This window comes from Alexandromys fortis, unplaced genomic scaffold, assembly GCF_014885135.2.
Source record: "Alexandromys fortis isolate MF-2015 unplaced genomic scaffold, M_Fortis_MF-2015_v1.1 scaffold_55, whole genome shotgun sequence".
NCBI lineage: Eukaryota > Metazoa > Chordata > Mammalia > Rodentia > Cricetidae > Alexandromys > Alexandromys fortis.
Window position 1 is genome coordinate 3,165,683 of NW_026067936.1, and position 6,109 is coordinate 3,171,791.

Sequence of the window (6,109 nt, forward strand, 5' to 3'; positions counted from 1 at the left end):
ATGGGACAGCTAGAGAACGAGGACCCACCCACATCCAGAGGAAAGATCACCTGGATGCAAGGGGGAGAAGGCGACAGTTTCCAAGTCAAGGAAAGGGGCCTCAGGAGAAACTTTTTTTTTTTTTTTTTTTTCCGAGACAGGATTTCTCTGTGGTTTTGGAGCCTGTCCTGGAACTAGCTCTGTAGACCAGGCTGGTCTCGAACTCACAGAGATCCGCCTGCCTCTACCTCCCGAGTGCTGGGATTAAAGGCGTGCGCTACCATCGCCCGGCCCTCAGGAGAAACTTAATGACGTGTTAGACTTGGGCTTGCAGCCTCTAGCACTGTAAGGAAGTGAATCTCTGCTGTTTCCTCTTCCTTAGGGCTCAGCAGCTGATGATACACAGCACTGGGAGCTAAAGCACCTTCAGCAGGAGTGAGTTGCACCCCAGAACACAACTGTGAAAAACACTTAGAAGGGGAACTGGAGGCGGTTCTAGCATTTGCTACTCTTGGAGAGGACCCCAGTTTGGTTCCTAGCACCCACACAGTGGCCCACAACCATCTGTAACTCCAGTTCTTAGGGATCTGAGGCCTTCTTCTGACCTCTGTTGGCACCACGCATGCCCGTGGTGCACGTACACACTTGTAGGCAAAATGCTCATTCACATAAAAAAAAAATCAACTCACAGAAAAACAAGAGCAACAATGAAAACCACTTAGAAGGTGCTGGAAGCTAGAGACTCCCTGGGAAGCATGCACACACAGAGAGAAGTTGTAAACCATCCCAGGGTCCATGGTATGTCTTTGAGTTCTAAATGTCCCATGATCTTGGGAAGTTGGTTGATGATTCTGAAAGAGAAAGAGAATATTACATTCAGGTGATGCTTTCTGAGAACGCGGGCCATCCAAAGTCTCGGGAGTGAGAGCTAAAACGGGAGGTCTCCTCACCATTAGACAAGTCAAACCTGTGCTGTGGTATTCAAGGTATTCCCCTTCCTGCTCAGAGATGAAGAGTGAATCCCAATTTATTTCAAGGAAAATGTTAGATGATGAGCAAGGAACGAGGTGTCTTGGGTTCTAACCCTTTCAAAGTCACTTTTACGGAGAATCATAGACTCAGATTTTGGCTATTACATTCTAAGCAATCTCGACACGTCTACCTTATTCTTTCTGCCTCAAATGCTCACCCATACTTAGCACAGCCATGGCTATTTCAGGATCTAAGCACTCCTCTGTATCCTCTTCCTTTCCCCTTTCTCCCCCACTTCACCATTATGGAAATTCAGCAAGTTGAAAGATATTTTTTTTGGTCCCTTCTGGCTTAAACTTAACTTGATTCTCTGAATCCTAATGCTGTGGTACCTCTAAGTTCAGGATCGACTTCAGTTCTTCACTGTAGTTGGGCTTTTCTTTAGGTTGCCAGCTATCAAAAAATGACATGGAGACTTACATTAATTATGAAAGTTCGGCCTTAGCTTAGGCTTGTCTCTAACTAGCTCTTATGGCTTAAATCAACCCATTTCTATTCATTTACTTTCTGTTTAGTGGTTTTATTACCTCATCTCTGTCCTGTCCATCTGATGTGGGAGTGTCATATATCAATCTGTTGATTTCATTGGTTAAGTTATAATAAACCAACTGCTTGGCCTCAGCTTAGAACATAGATGGGAGGAGTAAACAGAATAGAATTCTGGGCGGAAGAGGAAGTGAGGTCAGACTCTGCTCTGCTCCCGGAGAGACTCGACAGCTCTGCTCTGGAGCAGAGACGCCATGCTTGCCATGCTACACTCTCCCAGGATGGACGTAGGCTAGAATCTTCCCGGTAAGCGCACCTTGGGGTGCTTACACACATCATTAGAAATGGGCTAGTCCAGGTGCGAGAATTAGCCTGTAAGGGCTAGAGTTCATGGGCCAAGCAGTTCTTTAAATGAATACAGTTTGTGTGTTGTTATTTCGGGCATGAGCTAGCCAAGCGGCCGGGGTGTTGGGGACGCAGCCCCGCCGCTCCTATTTCAACAGATGGCGCCCAGACGTGTGGCTAACTGAATCCACAAAAAGCCTGAGAAAGCTGGGGAAAGAATGGAATGAAGCATGTTTTCTTGGTAGGCACAAATTTCTTGGGTCTACTCTGCTTGCTAGAGGCAAGCAAGCGCTCTCATCTAAGAGAGGCTTCCTGACTCAGCTTCAGCTGCAAAACCCTGCAGCTCATTAAGAGGTCCTGCCACAAAACACTTAAATGGTGTTGACGAAAAGCTGAACGCATGCTTTTCGATTTTCAGCTGTAGCAGGAAAAAAGCTGTGCCGTTTAAAAATGCCGGCTTTCTGGGCTGTCCTGCCACGGCAAACTCTGACTCTTTTACGCAGGCGGTTCGTGTGGTTTGCAAGCACAGGCTGCTGAAGCTCGCTTGCTGGCAGGGACCTTGAAATGCCATAGAGTTGTGGCAGTAAACATGGCTACAACCGGTACCTCAGCCATGAGGCTGGAAAGCTAAGGAATGGACTGGATCTAGCTGGCAAAGCCACGGCTTTAATCCTACTCATATTGCTCAGTAATTTAAAGGCTCGTGTGGTCAGAAAAAGAGAGATATACAGTAAAGAGATTCAAAGATAAAGAAAATGTTTAAATGATTTACAGTGTGTTAAAAATATATGCAAGCTAAAAGTTAAAAGTTTTAAAAAAAAAGTAAGAAAAAGAGAAGTTGTGTGTGGTAGTACACGCCTTTAATCCCAACGCTTGGGAGGCAGAGGGAGATTGACCTCTGTGACTTCAAGGTGTGGTAGCACACGCCTTTAATCCCAGTGCCTAGAAGGCAGAGACAAACAGATCTCTGTGAGTTCAAGGTGTAGTAGCAAACACCTTTAATCCCAATGCCTGGGAGGCAGAGACAGGCGGATCTCTGAGAGTTCAAGGAGAGCCTGGTCTACAGAGTTATTCCAGGTCAAAGAGATACAGAGAATATAAAATAAAAGTAAAAATAAACGAAATAGAGGTTAAAATAAAGCGTACAAAGATGGAAAATACACAGAGAATCTTGATACTGTATACTATTATGCTCTCTTTGAATTGTTTGAATGCTGAGGAAGGAGCAACAGATGCTAAAAGATATTTGTTTATAAATGCTGCTGAACTAATCCATCGTAGAGATTTTGATGCCTTGACTTTGAAATTTGGATCTAAGGACATGATACTTTGGAAAGGAGTTTCTTATTTTGTTTTCACAGAGGATGAGACCCTGTTCATTTCTTCTATTCCGATATGGTATGATGGACCACGCCCTCCTGAACGGTTGCTGTGAATACCTTCAGAAAATTGCTTCGCTCAACTGCCAACTGAGATGAAACTAGCACACAGGTTATACCATGAAAGACCTAATTAACGACGCCCCCATTCAGCAGGAAGCAGTTTGGAGAGAAAAAACTGCGCCCATATTCCCAAATATTGTTTATAAATGTTCTTTTACATTTAAAGGGGGAGATGATATAGGTATGAATAATTTACATTGATATGGATTTTGCTTTAGTGATTTAAATTTAAGGTTAATTTTGTAATGTATATAGGTTGTTAATGAATAATCATTAATAATAGTTAAGTTTGTAGTCATGTTAGTTAAGATTTTCTAGATGTGCATAGATATATTTTAGATAGGCATTCTTCATATTTTTCAAAGATTATAGAATATGGCATTTTAAATGTTTTAATAACTTAGGACTTTTCATGACAATGAGACACTCTGCTCCTGGCAGCACCAATCTACTTCAAGAGGAAGATGGGCATCGAAGAGGATCCTTATGGAGTTTGATAGCCATTTGGGCAAGAAACTGCTCTTGCCTGGACTATTGCATAAACTGGACACAGAGAACCCGCAGAGAGAGGACTGCTGAACTTGCCTAAAGGTGAGATGATCTTTCGGGGTTCCTGATTCATGAAAGAGTCTGCAAGACATTCTTCAGGACAAGCAGATAGTGACTGCCTTTGAAATTTCCTGCTTTGTGGAAATGTCTGCTGGAAACTATGGGCCTGTAGGCCGAAGATGGATGCCCCAACGGTACAGAGGAACTTTGGGTGACTGTCCAGGCAGCGAGATGTCTCTGTCATTTCTAGAGCTTTGGATGTTAAGTTAAAGCCTTTTTTTTTTTGTTTAAACAGAAAAAGGGGAAGTGATGTGGGAGTGTCATATATCAATCTGTTGATTTCATTGGTTAAGTTATAATAAACCAACTGCTTGGCCTCAGCTTGGAACATAGATGGGAGGAGTAAACAGAATAGAATTCTGGGCGGAAGAGGAAGTGAGGTCAGACTCTGCTCTGCTCCCGGAGAGACCCGACAGCTCTGCTGGAGCAGAGACGCCATGCTCAGCTCTCCCGGGTAGACGCGATAGCTCTGCTCTCTGAGGCACACGCGATGAAGATGGATGTAGGCTAGAATCTTCCCGGTAAGCGCACCTTGGGGTGCTTACACACATCATTAGAAATGGGCTAGTCCAGGTGCGAGAATTAGCCTGTAAGGGCTAGAGTTCAGGGGCCAAGCAGTTCTTAAATGAATACAGTTTGTGTGTTGTTATTTCGGGCATGAGCTAGCCAAGCGGCCGGGGTGTTGGGGACGCAGCCCCGCCGCTTCCTATTACAACATCCATCCTGCTTGCTCTACCTCTGGCTGGGGACTCCTCCTTCTTCCCAAAGTTCTCTGTCCCCATAAAGCCCACTTAACCCCTTTCTGCCTAGCTGATGGCTATTCAGCTCTGCGTTAAACCAACCACAGTGACATATCTTCACATAGTGTAAAGGAATATTCCACAACCTTACTCCTCAGAGTAGGTGAATGGCTTATGTTGCAAAATGCATCCCAAAGAGTCTCACCCCTGAGACCAGGAGCAGCCAGCATCAAACACAGCAGTCTGGAGCAGAGAGCAACAGTGATTACTGAGTGGACAAAACTTTGCTTAGCCATTTGGCTATGCAGGTAATGACAAGGATGGGGTGGGGGCATGTAGAAGAAGTTTGGGTTAAGAGCATTCTTCTAATGGCTTCAGCCTAACTTAGATCTGTTAGGTCTGGTAGAGAGCTATGTTCAAGTTTTGAAGAGAACAAGCTAGCTTTCTCAACTTCTTCATTGCAGGAAATAGTTCACTATTTCCTGATTTGTCAGCCCTTGGCCATTTGGGAATATAATCAAATTCCGTGATTTGATTATATTACTTAAAAAAAAAAAAAGGTCAAAAGACAAAAAACCAAACCAAAAATACTGTGTGTGTGGGGGGGTCTTCCTTGGCAGGAAATGAAAGGTCATTGGTTCACCCTTTCTCTCCTTGCAGCGCGACATCTGTCACCACTGTCAGGGTAAGGAAGGCATGCACACTTTATAGAACCTTTGCAAGAACCAAATGAGATAAAATGGGCAAATACGATTAGAAGCCGCCATAAGCCAGTGTAGTTAAGATGGGAGAAAGAGAAGGAAGAAACAGCCCCTAGACAGAAGAACACGGGCAAGTTCTGGCTTTGCACAAAGCTCTGAGGAGATCTTGTGGTCTGTTCTTAAAGTCACCTTTTCCCCAACTTCAAGCCAGTAGAGACATTGTCTTTGTATAGTGCTGACAGGGAGAGCCAGGGGTAGGGGCGGGTAATAACAGTAAGAATTTTCTTTGAAAAGGACATGGGCCACGTTTTCCCAAAAGTTCAGCATTGTCCTTGGTCTGACAGCTGTTCTCCTTGAGGGTCCCTCTCTGTGGAGCTGGCTGAGCTAAGAGTGTTCCAGTCGCTGTAGCAAATGCCATTTTCAAAGCCAAACAAACCTTTGGAATCATCCGCATGAAGAATCATTCACTCTTAGTCTCCGTGGAGCCTTTTACTTCTAAAAAACATCTCCTGAGAGCATCAAAAAGGCAAAGGGAGGAATGGTTGTAGACTGAATAAAGACAATTGCAATTCCACCAGACATGTAAATATTATAACTATTATAGGCATATGTTGTGGAGACACATATGCACACACGCAGATGCATGCACACACACATACATGCAGGTGCACACACACAGACAGACACACACAGAGGCATAGACACAGTTTTAAAAATATAACCCAAAGGGAGGAGCTTGCGTCCAGTGTCTAATTTCTTCACCTCCTCTCTGCAG

The 6,109-nt window shown here is 44.3% G+C and overlaps 1 long non-coding RNA gene across 1 annotated transcript; it reads right to left on the minus strand.

Moving 5' to 3' along the window:
• Positions 1 to 233: 233 nt before the first annotated feature.
• LOC126504457 (uncharacterized) lies at positions 234 to 5,813 on the minus strand. The gene is made up of 3 exons (XR_007592606.1): positions 5,771 to 5,813; positions 1,344 to 1,404; positions 234 to 830 (listed from the first exon to the last, which is right to left on the minus strand). It is a non-coding gene; the product is annotated as an uncharacterized lncRNA (long non-coding RNA).
• Between the last annotated feature and the right edge of the window lie 296 nt (positions 5,814 to 6,109).